This window comes from Rhineura floridana, chromosome 21 (genome assembly GCF_030035675.1).
Source record: "Rhineura floridana isolate rRhiFlo1 chromosome 21, rRhiFlo1.hap2, whole genome shotgun sequence".
NCBI classification, from domain to species: domain Eukaryota; kingdom Metazoa; phylum Chordata; class Lepidosauria; order Squamata; family Rhineuridae; genus Rhineura; species Rhineura floridana.
Genome location: NC_084500.1, coordinates 5,998,394 through 6,024,589, shown reverse-complemented (window position 1 = coordinate 6,024,589; position 26,196 = coordinate 5,998,394). Strand labels below are relative to the sequence as shown.

General features: G+C 46.7%; 1 protein-coding gene across 2 annotated transcripts in view; it reads right to left on the bottom strand.

Moving 5' to 3' along the window:
• GTF2IRD1 (GTF2I repeat domain containing 1) overlaps positions 1 to 25,863 on the bottom strand; it is a 153,412-nt gene extending 127,549 nt beyond the window's left edge. Inside the window, exon 1 of one of the 2 annotated variants that reach the window (XM_061604893.1) lies at positions 25,556 to 25,863. The gene's annotated coding sequence lies outside the window, so the exon portion shown is untranslated. The remainder of the gene's footprint in view (positions 1 to 25,555) is intronic. The other variant, XM_061604895.1, reaches the window with a different exon arrangement.
• Between the last annotated feature and the right edge of the window lie 333 nt (positions 25,864 to 26,196).

Below are 26,196 nucleotides of genomic sequence, written 5' to 3'. Positions count from 1 at the left end.
TGTGATGCCATCAGCCTTCAAGGAGGCAATTGTAAAGCCCATCTTAAAGAAGCCCTCCTTGGATCCCCAAGTATTCGATAACTTCCGCCCAATTTCGAATCTGCCATTTCTGGGCAAGGTCGTTGAGCGAGTGGTGGCCAACCAGTTGTCAGCACACTTGGATGAAACGGATTATTTGGATCCATACCAATCGGGCTTCAGGACTGGTCACGGAACTGAAACAGCCTTGGTCGCTCTGGTAGATGATTTGAGGAGGGCATTAGATAGGGGAGAATCCACCTTTCTTGTCCTCCTCGATCTCTCAGCGGCTTTTGATACTGTCGACCACAGTATCCTTCTGCTTCGTCTGGAGGGATTGGGAATTGGAGGCACTGTATTACAGTGGTTCCATTCCTTTCTCTCCGATAGGTACCAACAGGTAGCGTTGGGGGAGGAGGTATCAGACCCTTGGCCTCTCAATTGTGGTGTGCCACAGGGCTCTATCCTCTCTCCCATGCTATTTAACATCTATATGAAGCCGCTGGGGGCAATCATCAGGAGATTTGGGCTGCAGTGTCACCAATATGCGGATGACACTCAGCTCTATCTCTCGTTTAAATCTTCACCACAGTTGGCTGTGGAGACCTTGTCCAAGTGCCTGGAATCCGTGAGTGGATGGATGGGAAGGAACAAGCTGAAGTTGAACCCTGATAAGACCGAGGTACTACTTGTGGGGGACAAGAGAAGGTTGGGCGACATTGACCTGAAGTTCAACGGGGTGAGTCTACCCCTAAAGGACCAGGTCCGCAGCCTTGGGGTTGTGCTTGATTCCAGCCTGTCCATGGAGGCTCAGATTTCGGCAGTGAGCCAGGCAGCCTGGTACCAACTACACCTCATACGAAGGCTGCAACCCTACCTTCCTGTTCACCAGCTCCCACTAGTGGTACACGCCCTGGTCACCTCTCGTTTGGACTACTGTAATGCGCTCTATGTGGGGATACCCTTGAAAACTGTCCGGAAATTACAACTGATACAAAATGCGGCGGCTCGACTACTTACGAATAGTCGCCACCGAGATCACATCACACCAGTGTTGTTCGACCTACACTGGCTACCAGTTGTTTTCCGAGCCCAATTCAAGGTGTTGGTATTGACCTTTAAATCCCTACACGGTTCCGGCCCAGTTTATCTCACGGAGCGCCTTCAACGCCACCAATTATGCCGCCCGACAAGATCGGCCACACAGGGCCTTCTCTCAATCCCGCCAACAAAAACAGCCAGATTGGCGGGTACAAGAGAGAGGGCATTCTCAGTGGCGCCCCCCACTCTTTGGAACTCTCTCCCACAAGATCTCCGGCACGCCTCTTCTTTAAATGTGTTTCGGAAAGCCTTAAAGACCTGGCTCTTTCAGCAGGCCTTCGGGGTATCTGGGGAGGGTTAATTGTTATAACTGAAATGCCTCCTGCCCAGTTTTAATATTGTTGCTGCAGATGTGTTGTTTTTATATTGTATTACTGTATTTTATCAATTGTATTTTAACAATTTTGTAAGTCGCCTAGAGTGGCCATTGGCCAGATAGGCGACGAAGAAATTAAATTTATTATTATTATTATTAAAAAATACCTGGCTGAGTTTTACTTAATATAAGAGATTTTGGCTTGAACTCAATATTAATGTCGGGCATGCTCAGTAAGAACCAACTGTCAGTGTTCTAAAAGGCTCACAGGTGCTGGGCTTGCCTAATCAGGGGGCCACACCCAGGCCAGGCTTTCATTTCACATGAGACAGCCATGGCTTCCCTCAGAGAATCCTGGGAAGTGTCGTTTGTGAAGGGGGCTGAGAGGAGACTCCTATTCCCCTCACAGAGCTCCAGTGGCCAGACTGGTTTAACAGTCAGTCGCTCTGATTGAAGGTCTGTGAGCGGAACAGGGCGTCACCTAGCAACTCTCAGCACCCTTCACTAAGTACACTTCCCAGGATGCTTTGAGAGAAGCCATGACTGTCCAAAGTGAAATAAAGGCCTGGTGTGGATGTGGCCGGGGACAATTTTTAAAAAAAAATTGGGTGGGAGGCTACATGTGCCTGCTGTAGAATAAAAAGGTGAGGGAAGCCCTGAAAAGCAATGATACTGTTCCCAATGTTTTCCTTTTGGAAAGGAAAGGGGCTTCCCCTCTGCTCAGTGCCCACCCACCCAATCTCCTGCCCTCCCTCAGGTCCTGGGTGACCAGGCTTCAAATCCCCACACAGACATGAAGCTCACTGGGTGACCTTGGGCCAGTCACTACCTCTCAGCCTCAGAGGAAGGCAATGGTAAAATCACCTCTGAATACCGTTTACCATGAAACCCCTGTTCGTAGGGTCACCATAAGTCGGAATTGACTTGAAGGCTGTCCATCAAGCATGATTGCACAGGAGTAAATCCCACTGAACTCAAAAAGCATGCAAATGCCCCAACCTGCCCTTCCCTCCTCCTCCCTCCCATCATTTCCCTCTTGCCCCTTCCCTCCCCTTTCCTTCACCCCTCCCCATCCCCTTCCAATCCCCTCTTGCCCCTCCCCCTCCTTCTGCTCCCCTCTCCCTCCTTCCTCCTTCCCTCTACTCTCCCTTCCCCCTCCCCCTCCCCCATGGTCAGTTTTACCTAACCTAGTCATGACTGCATGGGAGTAAATCCCACTGAACTCAATAAGCATGCAAATGATCAGACCTGCCTTTCCCCTCCTTCCCCTCTCCTCTCCCTTCCCCCTCCCTTCTTCCTCTCCTCCCCTCTTCCTTCTTTCTCCTCCCCTGCCTACTCCAGGCCTCCCTTCCCATGGTCAGTTTTACCTATCCTAAGCATGATTGCAAGGGAGTAAATCCTACTGAACTCAAACATACAAATGATCAAACTTGCCCTCCTCCCCCTCCTGCCTGCTCCCATCCCCCTCCTCCCCTCCTCATCTCCTGTGGTCAGTTTCACCTATCCTAAGCATGAGCCTAAGTCAATAAGCATGCAAATGATCAATGCATTCTCAGCAAACTTGCACAGGATCGATCCCATGTCTAACCTGCCAGATTAAAAAGCAGAGAAATTCACTAATAGGCAAAAAAAACCCTTGCAGTTTAAGAACATATAAAAATGTAATTCTCCATCTTTGGAGGCAGGTGTTGCTACCACTCACCATATGCTCAGAGGTGAATGTTACCAAATTCTTCCAAGCTACACAGGAAGTGGATTAGACTGTGAAAGACAAAACCCAAATTGTGTTTGCATTTTGACAAATTTGTAGGGCAGTATAATATCTCAGAGAGGAGGTCAGATCTCCTGCTCCCCTGGTGCATTCACTATAGCTGCCCAATTTCCCTGCTTTTTAAAGTTTGATAGAAATATCTGTTGGCTATAGGTATGTTCTTAAACTGCAAGGTTTTTTGGCTATTAGTGAATTATTTACACCACCTGTAAAGATATTAGTAGTATAATCCTATGCATGTTTACTCAGAAGTAAGTCCCAATGTATTCAATGGGCCTTTCTCAGACAGGGAAGCATGCACAGGACTACAATTAAGTCACAAGGAGCTTCATTCACGCAATCCAAAATTCAGAATCATGCCACTTTAAGCTGTTCTGCAACTGTTTTATACTTGGTTTTATGGTTATTGGATTTTAAATGGCTTTACTACTTGTGAGCTGCCTTGGTTTCCAACCCTACCTCACAGGGTTGTTGGAAATATTCCATATAAACGCACACTGGAGATGTAAAAATATATACACCCCATATAATAGTTTATTGTTAAAACCTGTCGGCCATTGCAGAACTTTTTTTTAAAGTATTAGTTTCCTGCCAAATAAAAAGAATGACACCTAAGTAAGCCCTCCTTAACTGCTTTAAAAAGGATTGGAGGGGGAGAGAAAGATTTATAATACAATCCTTTTCTATGTTCACTCAAAAAGTTCCATTGATTTTCAGCGCAATCCTAACCAAAAGTACTCAAAAGTAAGTCCTACTGAATTCAATGGGATTAACTCTCAGGTATGTGGAATTAGCATTGCAGCTTTACTCCCAGAAAAGCTTCATATTGGGAAGGTTTTCAGAACAGGTTATGAACAAGACAAATAAACTGCCCTTTTCAACAGTCCAGTAAAATTTAAACTTAAAGCAACAATGAAAGATGACGCTCCTCACTTTCCCATCCGAAAAGGATTCAGGTCAAATGGGCTGGCCTAGCACTAAAGGCCTTTTCTGTGTAAATTAAAACACTGGAGCCTTGCTTGTGACAGCAAACATCAGACGCCACCTTTAATTATATCTTGCCACAGCCAGAAGGGTGAAGGGTAATGCATTTGCCTGTCTTCTACGATCAAAATGTTCATGGCTGGGAACATCATAACCCCACCCCACCCCCAAAAAATCACCTTTTCTCTCATAATCAGCTTTTTTCTTTTTGAGAGAGAGAGAGAGAGAGAGAGAGAGAGAAGACAAGTTGCAAGCAATTAGAGAATCTGAGCAAGTCGCACAAGAACCAGAACTATATTTGCTGCCAAGCCATTTCCCGGTTGCAGATAATAACGGCAAGGAACAAGTCTCCAGCAACAGCACAGAAGGGATGGAGATGAGAACGCTTTGCACAATGCTACTTTTGAATGCAAAAGCAAAGACTGAAAGGACTGTCTTCGTTCTTATCCTGTCTGTAATGCCTGATTCTTTCAAACCAATATTCGATAAAAAAATCAATAAGTGGTCCACCAAGACCATCACCAAATTTCAAGTGGTCGGGGGGGGGACTTGGAAACCACTGTTCTAGAGCAAGAGGGGGCATCTGAAAAACATATTTGGCCTTCAGCAAGCTGCTTGCATTGGAAGCATCCTACTTTTATTCGTTTTCAAAATGGTTCCTCTTGTCTCCCAATTTTAGTGGTGTGAGAATTGTGCTCCTGGAAGGGAGGGGATCAAAACTCCTTCACGCTGATGATTGTAATTCATTCACAATATTGGCAAGTCTCAAAACCTTGCAGTCTTGTTCCCCCTGGGAATTACATCTGCATAAATCTAACCTTATCAGATGCACATGGACCACTTCAGGACGAAAGCCAACTTTGGCGACACACAGATTGAATTTACCGATGTGAGTGATGTAACAAAATGCAGGAGCTTGTCCAAAATGCCAAGTGGTGCATATGTGGAATAAACAACGATTTTGTTTTGCTTTGTTTTGTTATTCCAGGAAAATGTTTAATTTGTTATTCCAGGAAAATGTTTAATGCAGAGCTTTATTAGCAGCAGCGGTCACACTCAGGGCAGATCCTCATCATACGCAGGGATGTACTGGTCTGGGGTCTCAGAGGGATCTTACACCCTTTACTTTTTTGGGAGCAGGGTCCCTACGTCTCCAGCGTCCTATGACCCTGAAAGGGGAGTGTCTTAGCTGCCAAGAAGTCTTTAAACATGCTTCCTTGTCCTTTCCACATGATTGGAGCCAATCAGAGTGAGAGGAGGCGAGTCAGCCACTGAGAAGACTCTTCTCAATAGCTAATACTCTCCCCTTTCATGCTTGTTGGCTCCTATAATTGTTTGTTGTTGTGGGAGAAGGCATTAACAGGGATCTCATTCTTAACTCAGTATCTATAAAAAAAAAAGGATGGGAGAGGGAGTGGCTGTGACTATCATGAAGGGGCCCTGCACTTCTGAATTTGCCACTACACTACTCAGCATACATTTATAGCACATCCAATGTACATTTAAAGCAAATGACTTTCCCCAAAGTGTCGTGGAAGTTATGGTTTTCCACTGATAGAGCAACAACTTCCCAACAGCCTTAACAAACTACAGTTCCCATCATTCTTTGGGGAGTCATGTGGTTTAAATGCATGGTGTGGCCCTGCCCTGAATGAAAAACAGATAGGCTGTTACCTTTTATGCACCCATTTCGCAGAATGAGGTTGTAGTAATCGAGCCCTGTTCACTATTGCCAATTACCTACCGGGCTAAGTTCAAGGTGCTGGTTTCGATGTATAAAGCCCTATGCAGCTTGGGACCAGGATACCTGAACCACTCCACACTTACAGAACACCTTACTTAACCTGGCTAAAAGTTCCAAGAATCCACTACAACTACAAATCAATTATGCTGTGTCACAGTTACACAGATTTTCAGGGGTGGTGGCCTTTCTCAGCCAGAGGGCCACGTTTTTTTCTGGGAAATTTTCTGGAAGCCACATGGCAGTGATGGGCAGAGCAACGGTTGCAATTTTGACTTCCAGACAGGAGACTAGATTCTACACACCCTTCTTTAGCCTCCATCGAGGCAAGCAAGAGGTATTTATCAGAGTTGGAGAACACGGTCTAGACTGGCAAAACCACACAAGGATGTGAAACAGGGCTGCTGGGGGGCATGGCCTGGGGAGAGCTCTGAGGGCCAGATGGAGAGGCGTGGTGGGCCACATTCATGCTCTAGGCTCCTCTAATTCGATCTGGGGGACCTTAAGGACTGCCGGAGCCCTTATATCCCAGCTCAGTCACTGAGATCATCTGTAGGAGCATCGCTTGTCGTGCCCCGAGCTGGCGAGGCTTGTTTGACAATTCAAGAAATTAAGTTTTTAGTTCATTGGCCCAGCCCTGGCCAACGGAGCAGGTGCCGCCTATTGTAACCTGCTGAAAACTTTTCTATATTACCAGGCTTGCACAAGCAATTGAGAAGGTATCTTTCTGCAATAGTTAGTGAGCGATTTCAGATTTTACATTTTTATGCCGTTTCATTGTGTGTTTATATATTTAATTCATTCGTTTTATTAAATTAATATCCTGCCCTTCCTCCCAGAAGAAGCCCAGGTTGTAAATGGCTTTGATTTGTTTTGCTTACGAAGAGCAAAATATTTTTTTGTAAATAAAGAAATAAAGGCGGAGGGCTGTCCAAGTCCAGTTGAAAGAGAAAGAACCATCAGAAGGGCGTCCCAGACCATTTTGCTGCCCAAGACAAGGGACAAGATGGCGGCTCTTCTCATCCTACACACACCAAACTGGCTGGTGGATCTTTCTCTAACACCAGGGATGGAACAGCATCCTCCACAACAGCATCCTACGGGCAGCAGACTAGCAAAGGGCAAGTCATGCGGCGCACACCCAGCTCTGTCCTGCAACATCTCGCCACACTCTCCACCTGCCACCCTTGCCTCTGCGCCTCCCTCTGCCCAACGGTAGAGTCGGTCCAGGGAGGGGAGCAGGGGCCTTGAAGTTGCCCCGCTCACTCAGCAGGCACCCAGCTCATCCAGTCCCCCACATGAGCATGGCGGATTGCATTTCTATTTAAATTGTAGCCATTTTTCCTCTTCTGAATTTGCATCTATGCACAGGGCTGTGGAGTCGGTATGTCAAACCTTCGACTCCGACTCCTCTATTTTTCTACTGTCTGACTCCAACTCCTCTATTTTTCTACTGTCCGACTCCAACTCCTTCATAAATGGCAAATGTATATTAATTTTTCTACTGTCCGACTCTGATTTATTTTGAAGTTGGAGTCAGTACATTTCTGACTCCGACTCCACCCAAAATTGCTTCCGACTCCGACTCCATGACTCCGACTCCACAGCCCTGTCTATGCGCATCAATTGGCATATACAAATTTCAAGAAAAGCTTTCGCCCTCCTTTTTTTGGCAATGAACGGCCACCCTAGTAAGGAGACGAACATCCACCGCCCATCTAGTCCAGCGTCCTCACAGTGGCCAACCAGATGCCCATTACTGGAAGCAAGACCTGAGGGCAAGAGCAGCTCTCTCTACTTGCAATTCCCAACAACTGGAATTCAGAGGAATCCTGTCTCCCAACAGTGTAGGCAGAACATGGCCATCAGAGTTAGTAGCCACCGATAGCCTCGTCCGCCATGAATTTGTCTAATCTCCTTTTTAAAGCCATGCAAATTGCCTAGCACTCTGCCACTGGGCAGTTGCACCAACCAGATCCAGAGGGAGTAGGGGTGGGCAAATATTATGGTAATGAGGAGGTCCACTCAGATACCACTGAGGTAGCTCACCTAAGGACCCCCACAAAATCTGAAGCTGGCGCTGCAGCCAAAAGCCAATTGTACTGTAGTGGTTAGAGTGCTGAACTAGGACCTGGGAGACCAGGGTTCGAATCCGCATTCTGCCACGAAGCTCCCTAGGTGACCTTTCTCTCTCTCAGCCTACTCTACCTCACAGGGTTGCTGTGAGAATAAAACTGTGGTTAATCTTCAGGATGATTCGTGAAAACAAGCTAGTTACATAAACCATGGTTTGAAACTGGTTTGTTTCCACTAACCATAGTCAGTTACTAACCATAGTTAAGACTAATTGCAGTTTGCCCAGGCTGAGACATCACAAAATAGTTAGCGTAAAATGGAAGTGAAAACTTCCAAACTCCTCCTCAGTCACATACCATGGGAGAATGGTAGAGCGCGCAGGCTCAAGGTTCACTGTGGCTTGCCTTAGTGACACTTAACTGTGACAGACAGTCTGGTGTAGCAGTTAGAGTCCCGGACTAGGACCTGGGAGACCAGGGTTCGAAGCTCTAGTCAGCTATGAAGCTGACTTGGTGACCTTTGGCCATTCACTGTCTCTCAGCCTTATCTCCCTTACAGAGTTGTTGTGTTGTAAACAGAGGAGGAAGACAACCACGTATGCCATCTTGAGCACCTTGAAGAAAAAGTGGGATACAAATGTAAAAAGAAAAGAGGAAAGGGGAGACGTTGCATTTCCTCAGTCCGTGTCACTCCCTGTAGCAGCCAGGCGGCCCTCCCAGCATTTTCTTTCAAACCAATACAAGTTGACACTAATTCTAATGGTTTTAATAAATGTTTAATGCCTCACTAGAGGTCACCCGCCTCCTCTTCCCTGCCGCAAGACTTGTATTAATAGTGCCCAGGCCCCACTCAGCCCAATTTCGCCGGGGTTTCAAAATGTCTGGTACGAGGTCTAGTGTTTAAACCTAGAAACACTCTCCTTTATTATAAAAACGGCCAGAACGTGGCTGTGGCCGGGGACAAGCATAAGACAAAGAGAGGAGCTCTTGGGAGGGAGGGAGGAGCCCATGTGAGTTAAAATTGGGCCAAGGGGGAATATGGAGCAATTGTGGTTGTTGTTATTGTTTAATAATAATAATAATAATAATAATATAGTCACTTTTTCTAGAATGAAACTCACAAGTGACTTACTCGATTGTCCCAGAATGCAGGACACGGAATAATGGGCGCAAGTTGCAGGAAGCCAGATTCCGACTGGACATCAGGAAAAACTTCCTAACTGTTAGAGCCATACGACAATGGAGCCAATTACTAGAGAGGTAGTGGGCTCTCCGACACTGGAGGCATTCAAGAGGCAGCTGGACGGCCATCTGTCGGGAATGCTTTGATGTGGCTTCCTGCATTGAGCAGGGGGTTGGACTAGATGGCCCTTACAGGCCCCTTCCAACTCTATGATTCTATTATTCTATGATTCTACCAAAAAAACCTGAAAAGAATAATCAAAAAGAAAAAGAAAAATACACCAAACAAAACTAAAACAAAAATACAATAAATAAATCACAAGGCAATACACAATACAATTCAAATACAGCCCAGCATACCATGAGGAGTCATCTTACAACCCTACGAAGATACAAATAATGAGATAAAGGGACATCCTGCTGACTATTAATGGAGACACCTGCAATTTCGGGGATTTCAGCGCAGCGTGAAGCATGTACACCCCGGCTTCTTTCTCGAAACCAGAATCTGAGTCAGTTGAAATTCCATTTCCATAAAAGGGGATGGCAGGCTCCAAATGCGACTTTAGCCAATTAGGGTTCTCTTGGAGCTGGATACCAAAACAAAGGGGGGTGGGACGCCAGGCTTTGATAAGAGAGGCTAAATACTATTGGTCCTATTTGCTGGGAGCTGGAGTCCAACAACATCTGGTTGCCCATATCTGGACAAAGCTGTTGCAGTGTCACGGAATGCTCACAAACATTCTAACTGTTCCATGTCCAGTATTTTCAACAGGTCTACTCTGAGTAGGACCACCATTAGAGACAGCCCATTATTATTTCCTGTAGGAAAGGCCTGTTGAAATTATGGGCAGAATTAGGGATGCTGGGGGAGGAAGAGGAGTCTCTGCTATCGCTGCTTTAAGCTGACATTCGCTGATAGTCCAAGGGGGCAGACAAGCCAATTGTGCAATTACCAGCCTGCCAACTTCTCATATCCCCGTCAAGTCCCTCCATCCTTTCCTCCTCTCTCAGCTGCCTTAGAGCAATGACTACTGCTACTACAAGTGGGATCTGCAACAAAATGTTGCAGTATGAAATTTCTCCCAGTTCAGAGTCCCAGCCACTCCTTTCCCCCTCTTCAGCCTTCTATTTCTGTGCCCCTTCTCCTCTCCAACAGTCAAGCTGCATATACACCATAAAGCACATTCAAAGCACACACACATCTCAAAACAAACAAACTGGGAACTGTAGTTTAGCCCCCACAGAGCATCCTTAACAAACGACAGTTCCAAAGATCCTTTGGAGAAGGAATTCCCAGAGCGGTCCAGACAAACTGGAACAGGTTCAGAGGAGGGCAGTAAGCAGGGCTGTGGAGTCGGTACACCAAACCTTCAACTCCAACTCCTCTATTTTTCTACTGTCCGACTCCGACTCCACCCAAAATTGCTTCTTGTCAATCAAAATTTATTTGGAAGTTGGAGTCGGTACATTGTTCCCGACTCCGACTCCTCCCAAAATTGCTCCCAACTCCAACTCCACCCAAAATTGCTCCCGACTCCGACTCCACGACTCCGACTCCACAGCCCTGGCAGCAAGGATGATCAGGGGATTGGAAACAAAGCCCTATGAGGAGAGACTGAAAGAACTGGGCATGTTTAGCCTGGAGAAGAGAAGACTGAGGGGAGATATGATAGCACTCTTCAATGACATGAAAGGTTGTCACACAGTGGAGAGCCTTCTCAATCGTCCCAGAGTGCAGGACACGGAAGAATGGGCTCAAGTTGCAGGAAGCCAGATTTCGACAGGACATCAGGAAAAACTTCCTAGCTGTTACAGCCATACGGCAATGGAATCAATGACCTAGAGAGGTAGTGGGCTCTCCAACACTGGAGGCATTCAAGAGGCAGCTGGACAGCCATCTGTCGGGAATGCTTTGATTTGGATTCCTGCATTGAGCAAGGGGTTGGACTTGATGGCCTTATAGGCCCCTTTCAACTCTACTATTATATGATTCATCAGTCAATCTGTCTTCCTAGGGAACTCTGGGGATTATAGCTCCCTGAGCAGAAGAGGGGCCTGATAACAACTCTCAGCACTGTTAGCAAACTACAGTTCCCAGGGTCCTTTGGGGGGAAACCATGACTGTTTAAAGTGGGATGATACCACTTTAAATGCAAGGTGCAGATGTGACTGCTCACTCTCTCTCAGCCTAAGCTGCCTTGCAACGGTTATTGAGGGGACAAAATGTGCCCGGGCTTGAATTCCTCTTAGGAAAGAAAACAATCACAATGTGAAATAAAAACTTAACATTCTACAACTGTCATTGGAAGGCTGGAGAAAGGCATGAGGACAGGCTAGCCCTAACAATAGAAATTCAATTGCAGGCTTCTCAGCCCCAGTATCTAGATTAAAATCACACAGAAGAAGTTCCATGTGACCCAGATATGGCAGTAGGCATCTGCTTTTTTCGGCACTGGAAAGCAAGTGGAATTTAAAACCTCTGCCTTATCTGAAAAGGCTTGCAACAGCCAAAAAGGTTTCAGAATACACCTTGGATCTGGATTAGTATCGCCCGCTCTCACTCTGAGTGCTGAATAACAAAAAGGGGAGGTTATCTTCAGCTGCCCTTCCAGTGCTGAAATGTCAGGTAACTGGGTGCAGATACTGGCCGGTCTGCAAAATGGGGGGAAAGGGGTCTGAAACAAGATCAGAGATGGAAATAAACCGTTTGAAGTGCAAACGATGAGAGGAATAGACCAAGGGGCTTACGCAGGAGCAACTGTCACTTTTATTTATTTATTATTTAATTTATATCCCGCCCTTCCTCCCAGAAGGAGCCCAAGGCAGCCACATCACATAAGTGCCACATCAGGTTTGTTCCGCGCTTGCAATGAATCGATTCTTTGGTGTGGCACCACCTACACACTGGAACTCCCTGCCCATTGATATTAGGCCCTGTACTGTTTTCGGTGCTTGCTAAAACATTGTTTTGTTTTGTTTAATCAAACCTACCGAGACATGTAAATTTGACACACATTTTAATAATGGGATTTTATTTTGTAATGTACCTGTTTAAAACTGCCAATTTTATTCTTTGGGGAGGATTATCAGTCATTCTAATAGATATTTTATATCTCCGACATTGGAGGCATTCAAGAGGCAGCTGGACAGCCACCTGTTGGGGATGATTTGGATTCCTGCATTGAGCAGAGGGTTGGACTTGACAGCCTTATAGGCCCCTTCCAACTCTACGATTCTACGACTATCTAAACCGCTTAGAGGTTTTGACGATTCAGCAGTATATAAATCCTGTTATGCAAATATATAATTGATGTACTGGGGTCCACACCTACGCAAATGCTGTTTCCTATGACAGAGGGCCTAGTCAGCTAAGAATATAAGAACAGTCCTGGTAGATTAGACCAATGGTCTGTCTGTTCCAGCCTCCTGTTTCCAACAGCTAGAAGCTTTTGGGGAGCCCACAGCAGGCCATGAAGAAAACAGCTCACCCTTGTTGTCTGTTCCCCAGGCTACAATATTCAAAGGTATACTATCTCTGATGCTGGAGGTTCTACTGAGCTATCTTGGGAAACAGCCAACTGCCCCTCCCAAGGCATTATTTCTTCACACACTCACACACCTCCTGCAACAGGTACAAGTACCATCCAAAACAGTCTTCGTCAAGCTGATCCCCCCACACACAAGTTTTGGGCTGCAAATCTCATCAGCTCTGCGGGCAGCCCAATTGTAGCCCAAAGCATCTGGAAGATAACAGGTTAGTAAAGGCTGATCTAAAATTAAGGGGCATCAACTTTTTCTTCAAATGTGTTAGTCATTTGCAAAACATATGCAGATTTAACAGATGCATAGAGCAGAAGGGGTCTGGTAGGTCATCTAGTTCAACCCACTGCATGACACAGGAAATCCAGAGTAAGAACTACCTCAACGAATAGCTGTCTAGACTCTATCTGAAGGCCTCCAGAGAGTGAGAGCCTGGTTGCCCATCTGGGCCATTGGTTTCACTGTCAAACTACACTTAGGACTGAGAAGTTTCTCCTCATGTTCAGTCCAAATCTACCCTTCTATAAGTTAAGACTGTCAGATCTAGTCCTGCCCTCTAGATGTAATCCATTAAAACTAATCCTGATAATCTAAATCCTTTCCAGTCTGGAACTAAACCCAGAGCGGATTCTATGGCCCAATGGCATGAAGTCGCCGGCCACCACTGTTACGTTCAGACCTGGCTCTGAGGTTGCATTGGCCTTGATCGCCCTGATGTGGCCTTTAGGAAGAGGAGGACATGGAAAGTGCAGCCTTACTTCTCCTACTCGATCTTTCAGCGGCTTTTGATATCATTGGCCATGGTGTCCCCCTACAGTAGATCAGCTCCATGGGATGAGTATCAGGGGAACTCTGTTGTGGTGGTCCCAGTTCTGTCTGCAGGGCCAAACCTAGAAAGCAGCATTGGGGGAGTGTTCCCTGGCCCTTGCGCTATGTTTCTAGTGCAGCTAGTGCACAAATGCACTGGCCAGACTGCTCACAGGAGCAGATTTCTGGCAACATATTACCCCGCTGCTGAGAGCTGCACTGGTTGCCAACTGACTACCAGGACAGGTTCAAGGTACTTGTGTTAATTCACAAAGCCCCAAACAACCTGGGCCCAAAGTACCTTAAGGGCCACCCGATTCCTTATCCTCTGCTGCGATCACCGAGATCCTCTGAGGGGGCACTTCTGGTGGTTTCCGTGCCTCTGAGGTTCAGTCAGCCTTTACTAGAGACCAAACCATTAGCCCCTGCCCTGTGGAACTCCCTGCCCATAGAGGTTAGGCAGGAATCATCCCTGCCTTCTTTTAGACATCGGTTCAAAACCATATTATTCAGACAGGCCTTTGCAATGCGAATTTCTATTTTAAAAGCCAGTTTTTAACCGACGTAATTTTGTACGCTGAATACCGCCTCGCTGTATTTCATGAAAGGGCAGTCTATCGATACTTTAATAAAATAAATTATACAGCCATGAGAGTGGCTGTATACTATAGCCAGCGTGGATTTTTCGCATTCTGAAATGTTAAATTGAAAATACCCCCCATGCCATTCTGATGCTTCCCATAAGCTCATTTCAAAACAAAACCTTACAAAACTTATAGTCCTGAACTCAGAAACGCGTGCTTAACAACCCTCTAAATTTTCATGATGATACACAAAACAGCCAGAGAGAATAGAGAATTCAAAGTCTAAAAAGGGAGGGGGGAAACCCAGAGCTCTTTTGGACTTTTTTTCTGTCAGAGTTCTCATAACCTGTTGAAATTCATTAAAAATCAGCCATGTTCACAGAGTACCTGTACTCCTATTACTGACCTTGCCCCATACTCCGACCTTCATCTTCTGCAGTTTAAACGTTTAAAAAATGCCTGGCTGATTTTTAATAAATTTAAGAAATGTTGGCTTGAACTCAATATTAATGTCGGGCATGCTCAGTAAGAACCAACTGTCAGTGTTCTAAAAGGCTCACAGGTGCTGGGCTTGCCTAATCAGGGGGCCACACCCAGGCCAGGCTTTCATTTCACATGAGACAGCCATGGCTTCCCTCAGAGAATCCTGGGAAGTGTCGTTTGTGAAGGGGGCTGAGAGGAGACTCCTATTCCCCTCACAGAGCTCCAGTGGCCAGACTGGTTTAACAGTCAGTCGCTCTGATTGAAGGTCTGTGAGCGGAACAGGGCGTCACCTAGCAACTCTCAGCACCCTTCACTAAGTACACTTCCCAGGATGCTTTGAGAGAAGCCATGACTGTCCAAAGTGAAATAAAGGCCTGGTGTGGATGTGGCCGGGGACAATTTTTTTAAAAAAATTGGGTGGGAGGCTACATGTGCCTGCTGTAGAATAAAAAGGTGAGGGAAGCCCTGAAAAGCAATAATACTGTTCCCAATGTTTTGCTTTTGGAAAGGAAAGGGGCTTCCCCTCTGCCAAGTGCCCACCCACCCATCTCCTCCCCTTCCCCTTCCCCTCCCCTAGGTCAATTTCACATATCCTAAACATGATTGCAGGGAAATAAATCCCATTGAACTCAAAAAGTATGCAAATGATCAAACCCACCCTCCTTTATATCCCCTCCCTCTTGTCCCTTCCCTCCCCCTCCCTTTGCCTCCCTTTGCCCCTCCCTCCCCCTCCCCCTCCCCCTCCCCTCCCCTTCTAATCCCCTCCTTCCCCCTCCCCATCCTATGTTACCAGGCACATGTTACCAAATTCTTCCAAGCTACACAGGAAGTGGATTGGACTGTGAAAGACCAACCCAAATTGTGTTTGCATTTTTACAATTTGTAGGGCAGTCCAGTATCTCAGAGAGGAGGTCAGGTCTCCTGCTCCCCTGGTGCATTCACTATAGCTGCCCAATTTCCCTGCTTTTTAAAGTTTGATAGAAATATCTGCGGGCTATAGGTATGTTCTTAAACCACAAGGGTTTTTGCCTATTAGTGAATAAATAGTGACTCCAGCTTCTAGAGGTTTCATCAGAAGGAAAACAAGAATCAATCCTCTGCAAACAGTCATTTGCGAACAGCTGAGACAATCCTCTTTAATAAATAAATGTTTATAAAAAGACAGCATTATAAGCAGTACTATACCCTTCTAATAGGTGAAAGAAGTCCCTGCTGGAGAGGGTTTAAAAAAAATACAACCATTAAAAATAATACAATCAGCCCTTCAGAGAGACATCAAAATTATCCACGTTAAATTGTCAATAGGGGCCAAAATCTGGCATCCTAACCCAATCACGCCAGACCTATTTTCTTTTATAAGCATACAGACAATCAAATCTGGTCACATTCTCTTTAATCAAAAGGGTATCGCGGCAAATGTATATAATCCAATGTGCTTCGTCTCCTTATTCAAAGGAGTTTTAAAGCTGCATCTGCTGTTTTTCTAAAGGCTTTTTTTCTTGCCGGTTTTTAATACTGCTGAATGCTTTTAATTTTTATGCAATGTTTAGATTGTGTTTTGCAGGAGTTCTGTTGTTGCTGTTAATGAAAGCAGCATTGGGAAATCTGAAAAAACAAGTTAGAAAGTAATAAACAAAATAGGCAAATAAACAAAAATATTGGCTTGAGCCTGGAACTGAAGGCCTCAAGAAAGCAAACTGGCAAGGCTGTCCATAAATCAAGTCAGGTTTAGCTTAACAAGCGAGCTCTTCCATCTCCTAAAGCAGACAGAATATAATCCTTGATAGTAACCTTTAAAGCAGACAGACACAATCAGATTCTGTCTGAGGAATTCTTGCTTGGAAGCCAACATAGTACACTGATTAGATTCTTAATTGTTGGAACTTTTTCCAGCGTGGTGCACTCCAGATGTCTGGAACTATAACTCCCATCAGTGCCCGGTTGGTGACAGACTAGCAATGAGGACTGTCCTCTATTTGAAGGTGCCCTCTGTTTGAAAGGCTTTTCATGATGTCTGGTTTAAAAGATAAATAACCATGAAAAGGGAGGTGATGGATCACCCTAAGACATTTTGCTGCCTGGGGGTGGTTGGATTTGCAGACACTCTTGGATGAAACGGATTATCTTACCCATTCCAGTCTAGATCCTGGGACAGAATGGAACTGCGGCACCCTGATGGATGACTTTGTTCGGGGCAGGACAGAGGAAGTGTGTTGATTCTCTTGTACCTCTCAATGGCTTTTGACCAAGGTATCCACCTAGACCACCTCTGAGTCAGGACCCCCATTTTTTGGTGATTTCATTCCTACTTATGGGGTTGGTTCCACAGAGTAGTATCACGTGACTGTGTTTCGCCCCCCTGGCAAGGTACTACAGGACACACTTTGATTTGGAATCCTGCATTGTGCAGGGGGTTGGACTTGATGGCCTCATAGGCCCCTTCCAACCAAGGCTGTGGAGTCGGTACGACAAACCTCCAACTCCAACTCCACCCAAAATTGCTTCCAACTCCACAGCCCTAGAAAGGGCTGTAAATGTCTTTTTAAATTGGAAGCTCTCATATGAGCATTTTTATCGCTGCCTGAATATGCGCTGATCTTGGCATCACAGCATTTGTCTTCATCTGGGTCCTGTGTCATACACTGACACACAAAATGTTTTCCATCTTGAGTTATGGTGAAATGCTCAACTACAGCTGACTTCATGGGAAGCTTCTTTGACATTTTGAATTTATATTTTAAAAAATGTGTCAATCAAAATTTATTTTGAAGCTGGAGTCGGAGTCGGTACATTTCTACCGACTCCGACTCTACCCAAAATTGCTTCCGACTCCGACTCCATGACTCCGACTCCACAGCCCTGCTTCCAACTCTACTATTCTATGTTTCTATGACACAACTTTGTCCCCAGTGCTATTTAATATCTACATGAAGCCACTGGGGGTGGCGATTAGGCAATCTTGCGCAAGGTGTCGCCAGCATTTATTTATTTAACAAAATTTATACACTGTTTCAATGTAAAGACCGCTAAGCAGTTTACAAAACATTAACATTATCAGCAAAACAAGTTCAAAGCAAGTAATTAAAAAAATATTTAAAATCACTTAAAGCAACTACTAAAAAGGTAGCAAACAGGTCAACATCTATGTGCAGATGACACCCACCCCTATGACTCGATAACACCAGAATCAGGAGAGGCTATGAATATCCTAGACTGGTCACTGGGTGCAGTCATGGGCTGGATGAGGGCTAATGAATTGCAACTAAATCTTGCCTATGGATGGGAAATTCCCAGGTCCAGAAATTGGGTTGTGAATCAGCTCTGCACGGGGTTGCACTCCGCCCTAGGGGAGCAGGTGCATAGTTTAGGAGTGCTCCTGGATCTACCACTGTCATTAGAGGCCCACTTGACCTCAGTGGTTCAGAACAGATTACCAGAACCGTCGCCAGGCATGACAGGGCCCTTGGGCAACAGCCTTCCCCGGGTCCACGGCACCATAAGGCCAAGCCCCTGCCCAGTACAGGCAGTGCAGGGCTTAAATAACACAGAAACATGCCTTCTGAATGGTAGCATCCACCTCTGGAATCCCTTCCCAAGGGTAATTCGCAAGATGGAGATGATAAGGTCCTTTAAATGCCTCTTGAAAACTTACAGTATATGTTTACCTAAGCTTTCCCGGGCACCAAATCTTGCTATTGTTTTGTACGCAGCTCAGTTTTATTAGTGTAATTTGTTTTGATCTCATTTCTAAGAAAAAAAATATTATTATTAAATTTATATCCCGCCCTTCCTCCCAGAAGGAGCTCCCATTTTACTGAACGTTGTTGTATTTTCATTGCGTCTGTGTTAAACTGCTTAGAGATTTTTATCATATTATAAATGTAAATGTACGGCCTTCAAGTCAATTCCGACTTATGGCGACCCTATGAATAGGGTTTTCATGAGGCTGAGAGGCAGTGACTGGCCCAAGGTCACCCAGTGAGCTTCATGGCTATGTGGGGATTCGAACCCTGGTCTCCCAGGTTGTAGTCCAACACCTTAACCACTACACCACACTGGCTCTCTTTTATCACATTAAGCTGCATTATAAATAAATACACTATAATTTGAATAGAAATACAATCCATCTCACCACAGTGGGGAAGACTGTCAGAAGGGAACTCGTGCGTTTGATCAGTGCTGTCCAGGTGCTGACCACTGATGGGAAACTTCAAAGTCCCTCCTGCTAGTTAACATCAGAAAAGTCCTGCTGGGTCAGACTAGCGACCCATTTAGTCCAGCATCCTGCTCTCCCAGCAGCCTCAGTTGAAAGCCCGCAAGGAGGCCCAGAGTGCAACAGCACTATCCTCACCAACTGTCCTGCCAAAGAACACTGCACACGCCCCTCCATTGTGGAAGGTCCTTCCCCCTTGACACAAGCTGCATTTCAGGGATTGGGAATCTGTGCCCCCCCAAAAGCCATTGGACTACAATTCCCATCAGCAACTGGCATTCAAAAGCATATTGATTCCAACCGTGCAGGCAGAGCATAGCCATCCTGGCTAGTAGCCACGGATAGCCTTATCCTCTGTGGATTTGTCTACGGATTTGCCTGTATGTTTCCAAGCTCAATTCAAGGTGCTGGTTTTAACCTATAAAGCCTTACATGGTTTAGGACCACAATACCTGATGGACCGCAACTCCCAACCGCCTCTCCCGACCTGGACCGCCTCTCCTGACATGAACCCAACCATACACTACGTTCAACATCTAATGCCTTCCTCCAGGTACCTACTCTGAGGGAAGCTGGGAGGGTGGCAACAAGGGAGAGGGCCTTCTCAGTGGTGGCCCCCAAATTATGGAATGATCTTGTTGAAGAGGTGCATCTGGCGCCAACACTGTTATCTTTCCGGCACCAGGTCAAGACTTTCCTCTTCTCACAGGCATTTTAGCATGTGTTTTTAAACTGTTTTTTAATTTTTAATTGTTTTTAAATTGCTTTTGTGTTTTAAAATTTGTATATTCGTTTTTATTGTTTTTAATTGCTGTAAACCGCCCAGAGAGCTTCAACTATGGGGCGGTATATAAATGTAATAAATAAATAAATCCTCTTTTAAATCCATTCAAAATGGTGTACAACAGTGCCTCTGATACCCATCTCGTGAAGCGCTCAGAAGGATATCATGGTCATTGGTATCAAAAGCCACCGAGAGATCAAGTAAGAATAACAGGGCCGTGCTCCCCCTGTCCTTCTCCCGATAAAGGTCATCCATCAGGGCAACCAAGGCCAAATCACTCCCATAATTAGGCCTGAACCCAGATTGGAATGGGTCAAGATAATCTATTTCATCCAAGAGTACTTGCAAGTGCTGCACCACAACTCTCTCAATCACCTTCCCTAAAAAGGGGGTGTTTGCGATCGGGCGGTAATTGTCACAAACCAATGGGTCCAGGATGGGCTTTTTCAGGAGCACTTGGATCACCGCCTCTTTCACAGCAGCTGGAACCACTCCCTCACGCAACGACACGTTGACCACACCCTGGATCGGTCAAACCCCCTCGGCAAGCTTTAAAAAGCCAAGAAGGGCAAGGGTCGAGAAGACACGTTGCTGGCCACATCGTCGTAAGCACCTTGTCCACATTATCAGGCCACATCAATTGAAACCCATCCCAAGAAGTGGCAGCAGACGTTGCACTGGACACCTCACTGGGGACTACAGTAGATGTGGATGGGGCATCAAGATTGCTATGGAAGTGAGCAATTTTACCCTCGAAGTAACTTGTAAACAATTCACAGTAGGTCTCCAAAGGGTCTAAAACTCGTATTTCCCAGAGTTGATGTCAACAGACCACTGACAATATGGAAAAGCTCCCCTGGACAGCTACTTGAGAATGCAATGGTGGCAGAGAAGTGGGCCTTCTTCACCGCCCTCACCACCACACAGCAGGCACAGTTATGATGGTTTACTCATGCCTGATCAGCCTCACAGCACTCTAGCCATTGTCCAGCTAGTTTCATTGCCCTTAGCTCACTGGCGTACCAAGAGCTAACAAGAGGAAACACACACACACACACACACAAACACAATTTCAATGAAAAATGGAAATGGACTTCCTTCAAGTTGATCCCGACTTACGGCAACCCTATGAATATGGTTTTCATGGCAAGCGGCATTCAGAGATGGTTTACCATTGCCTTCCTCTGAGGCTGAGAGGCAGTGACTGGCCCAAGGTCACCCAGCGAGCTTCATGGCTGTGTGGGGATTCGAACCCTGGTCTCCCAACTCAAAGCAGTGGAGGCTGTTCCTTTGGGGTGATTGGGGCCCTACCTCACCAACTCAGCCTGCCCTCAGCCAGGGCTGGGCAGAGGAGTGGCACTACCTGCCAGCTTTCTCTTCCTTTGTATCAATATTGCCCTTATAGAATTCAGCAGGGAGGAGGATGGGGGAGAATCTAGACTGAGTTAGCTCCACCTGTCATTGGCTCTGGCTCCGCCTACCATTGGTCTGCCTGGCTTCTGCCCTTCGCTGTGGCTCCACCTACTGTTGGCCTCCAGTATCGTTGACACGGACTGGCAGGAGTGTCTTTCCAAGGTTTCAGGCAGGAGTCTCTCGCAGCCCTACCTGGAGATGGGATTGAACCTGGGACCTTCTGCATGCAAGGCAGGTGCTCTAACCACTGAGCCACGGCCCTTTCCCCAAACCACTCATGCCTCTGATGATCCTGATCTCTTGCTTGCCTCAACAGAGGACGGAGAGGAGTGTGTCGAGCGTGTGTAGAAACCAGCCTACCGTACAAAGGTTTAAATTTACACTCGTCGCTTCGCCCAGTTTTGACTCTGGCTCCGCCCACCACCGGCACGCGGCCCTCGGAAGGCTGCCCTGACGAGAATGCGGCCCCTGACTGAAATGTATAAAAGCCTTTTCAACTTCTATTACAACACCACCACTGCGGCACAGGCCTTACGGTTCCCAGAACTCAAACTATAGGGAAAAGGTTGTGTTTAAAAATAAATAAATTTTAAAAACCCTGCAAGTCTCACTTCCAATTTCCCCTCAATCTTAAATACAATTTGTACAACTAGATTAGTACTGTCTGCATAATCTGTTGGCAATCTAGAGGAATTAATATTTCCCCATCTCCTGCTATCAAGATGTTAAAGAATTTTTTTTAAAACAAGAAAGAGGCAACACTGGGGATTGAATCTGAGACCTTCTACATGGAAAGCAAGTGACGTACCTCTGAGCTATGGACGCTTCCTCAAACCGTGCCCTCCCCTGTGAAAATGGCATGGACAGCCTTCAAGTCGATCCTGACTTACAGTGACCCTATGAACAGGGTTTTCATGATAAGCGGTATTCAGAGGGGGTTTACCATTGCCTTCCTCTGAGAGGCAGTGACTGGCCCAAGGTCACCCAGTGAGCTTCATGGCTGTGTGGGGATATGAACCCTGGTCTCCCAGGTCGTAGTCCAACACTCTAACCACTACGCCACAGGCTTCTGAACAAACGGCAGGTTACAAAGTCATCCCAAGCGGTAAGTAAATTGGGGGCCCTCTACCAACTTGGTTGACCCCATTTTACAGGTGCAAACTGACCCTAAGGAGAGCCCGACTGCCGGATCAGGCCAGCGGCTCATCAAGTCCAGCATCCTGTCACCACAGCGGCCAACCAGATGCCTTTTCCACAAAGCCCGCAAGCAGGACCCACGCGCAAGAGCCACTCTCTCCTCCTGTGGTTTCCGGCAACTGGTGTTCAGACGCATGCGACCTCCAGCTGCTGGGAGGATGGGCGGGATATAAATTTAATAAAGAATACCAACAACAGCAACAGCTATGGAGGCAGAGCATAGCCGTCATGGCTAGTAGCCTTTGTTACCCAAAACTGCACCACGATCTGCGACAGAGGCGAGGCCCACTCTTCTGGGTCAAGCATAGCTCCTCATGCACTGAAAAATGCTCACGGTCCCCTAAGGCGGCATGCACGAATATCCCCCACATGCAACATTCTCACACCCCCATTGTCCTGCTTGGCATTCCCACCCCCTTGGGCAAAGCCTATAAGGGAACAGCCCACTTAAGGCCCATTAACAAGTAAACCCCAACAGGGAAGTTTGCTTCCAAGAAGAATTGAATCCTGCAGGAAACTCTTCCAGCTCATTGCTTTTCCTGGCCACATTCCTCGCCGTGTCATTTTCTTTAAAGGAATCCAATGGTTGCCGACTCCCCCCCATCCCGCCCTTGCAGAGCTGAAGGTTCACCTTTCCGCACTCCCTGCCACAACAACCCTATTAGCAATTTCCCTTCAGAAAAGTGCAAAGCGCAGAGTCACACTCCTCTGCGTCTGGTTAGCGGTTTTCTCAACAACAACAAAATGAAGAGAGTGCCTCGCCAGTTAAACCACCCGTTTCTATTTTTAAGCAATACTGCTGCGCTGCGTTGTCAGTAACACACACACCCCGGCTGCCACTTTTCCCCGCAGCCTCTTCCTGCTTAAATCCGTTTTGTTTTTTAAGAAAAGCCACTTGCATTCTTGCAAAGTGCCGCAAACCTGACTGATGCAGCCCATTCAGGCAGGCCAGGCTAGCCAAATCATACACTTACTCCAACACAACACACACACCCTTTCCCCCCCTTTGGAAAAACAGCATCAATCGCATGCAAGGGGGGGAGATTTCATAGAATCATAGAATAGTAGAGTTGGCAGGGGCCTATAAGGCCATCGAGTCCAACCCCCTGCTCAATGCAGGAATCCAAATCAAAGCATTCCCGACAGATGGCTGTCCAGCTGCCTCTTGAATGCCTGCAATGTCGGAGAGCCCTCTATCTCTCTAGGTCATTGGTTCCATTGTCATATGGCTCTAACAGTTAGGAAGTTTTTCCTGCTGTCCAGTCGAAACCCGGCTTCCTGCAACTTGTTCCCATTATTCCGTGTCCTGCACTCTGGGATGACTGAGAAGAGATCCCGGCCCTCCTCTGCACCCATCCCACCAAAGATGCCATTTTTGGAGGAAGCGCAGGAACACAAGAACCTGCTTCGAGTTGAGTATCAGACCATTGGTCCATCTAGGTCAATACTGTCTACACTGACTGGCAGCAGCTCTGCAAATTTCCAGGCAGCGGACGTTCCCAGCCCTACCTGGAGATGGTGGGGATTGAACCTGAAACCTTCTGTGTGCAAATCAGATGCTGTACCCGTGAGCTACAGACTTTCCTCTGCCTCCAAAAGCGCACCTTTGTTTTTAAACGCACATAAATCCCACCAAGTACAAGGAGGGTTATAACTGAGGCTAAACACAATGGAGCCAAGATGCTCTCTCTTCAGAACAGAGTGCAAGTTGAGCTCCAAGGTTCCCCCACCCTCTTTTTAACACCAGGGCTCAACTGCCAAGCATATGAAGCAGGAAGCCCCTGAGCACACACCGAGCGCCTTTTCCTCACCCACACACCAAACGGCAAGCAGCCCCACCACACACGGGGATGGGATTTCCACTTCAGAAGGTATGACGGAGGCTGGCCGGCATCCAGGAACCACTGACTGATCACGTTTAAGACATGCTACAATAATCAAAACATCTATCCGATTAGGACAGAAGCGGTGCAAGGGGTCGATTAGCCAGGGACAGGAAAAGAGGGAATTGTCTTTTTTTACCTAGAAGCAGAACTCGGAACAGGAATGTGAAATAAAATGATGATGACAATAATATATAGTATCATCTTCACAATAATATTATATTATTATGACTGAACACTAAAGTCAGGATCATTCAGACCATGGTATTCCCGATCTCTATGTATGGATGTGAAAGTTGGACAGTGAAAAAGGCGGATAAGAGAAAAATCAACTCATTTGAAATGTGGTGTTCGAGGAGTGCTTTGTGCATACCATGGACTGCAAAAAAGACAAATAATTGGGTGTTAGAACAAATTAAACCAGAACTGTCACTAGAAGCTAAAATGACGAAACTGAGGTTGTCATACTTTGGACACATCATGAGAAGACCTGATTCACTAGAAAAGACAATAATGCTGGGAAAAACAGAAGGGAGTAGAAAAAGAGGAAGGCCTAACAAGAGATGGACTGATTCCATAATGGAAGCCGCAGACCTAAACTTACAAAATCTGAACAGTTTATAATAGATGCTATTGGAGGTCGCCAATTCAGAGGGTCGCCATAAATCGTGGTCGACTTGAAGGCACATAACAACAAAATTATCAAAAGGGTTCAACGGTGTATAGGTGATCCATTGCTTGTTTGCTGCTGCCAGTTCCCAGCCAAACTCAAAGGAGAAACGCTTAAAGGGGAAATGTGGAAGTTGCCTGCAATTTGCAAAGAGCTACCCATTTTCAAGTTTGGGAAACCTGGGGGAGAGGAGAGAGAGAGCTGAAAGGCTGCAGGAAATCTAGGTAGGTGCAGAGGCGGAAGAATCGGAACGTCTCTTAAAAAGCAGGAAAGTGCCGCGGATTAGAAACGGAAAGGGGGAAGCAGTGAGTTTAGTCAATCATCAACTCGCTTTCTCATATTGACCTCATTCCCAAACCGCAGCAGAGGAGGAGGAGGAGGGGGAAGGAGCGGAATATTCTGCCTCCCCCCACAAACCACCCCACCATAGCAACATTTCCTGCAACTCAGCTTCAATTTAAGCTCCCCTCCACAACATGAAGGACACAGATGCAAGCGCGCACGCACAAAACAACAACGCAGCAACACATTCCAGATGGAAATCGCCAGCAACTCGCTCCACTATCCGGTGCAAACGCACGCGCAGCCTTCTCTATTGGGGTTCACCGATCACAGCCCCCTCTGCTAGCCACCCCCCCCCAATTTATTTAATTCCCCCGGCAACATCTGCAGATGCATCCTGCAACCCTGGAGAGAGAGAGATCGTATCAATGAGAGAAACGAAAATCAATAGGGGGTGCCACGAGAAAACATCAAGTGGGGAGCAGGGGGGGTTAAAAGTTGCCCTTACCGCAGGGATCAGCCTCTCCCAGCTGCCGGCTCCTCCCGCCTGGATTGCAGGGTTGAATTAATCTGCACGAAGGAGGAAGAGGAGGAGGAGGGAGGGGTGGGGTGGGAGGGAAAGGAAAGGAGATGCCCACCCTGGCCGCCTCGGGGGGGGATGGATGCTGGAGGGAGGGGGGCGCCGGGCCGAACAGGGCCCCCCCATGCAGCCAGCCCTTCCTCTCGGGGGCTGCGGAGACGGCGAGGAGGGGAGGGAGCCTCTTTGTTCTGTAATCCCAGTAAGATTGCAAGCCATTCGCCCCGGCTCTAATCCCAGCCCTGCTCAAGAGCCGCATCCATTGGCTGCTATTTACATACAGGATTAAGAGGCTGGCAAAAGGGGGGGGGGAGAGGGAGAGAGTTTACAACAGCCCCAGTCCCAGCAATCTGCAGCCGCGCTTGCTGCGTCGTTCTGGGGGAGAAAAGAACATTGTTTTTGCATGTGATTTTTTTTTTTTAGAATGCAAAAGCAGCGTTTCTTTACCAAGAAGAGGCCACCCCTCGAACATCCGCTCAGCAGGTTAGGCTGCAATCCAGGACGCCCTTACTTGGGTGTAAATCCCATTGAACCCAATGGAGCTTGCTTTCGAGTAGACGCGTATTGGATGG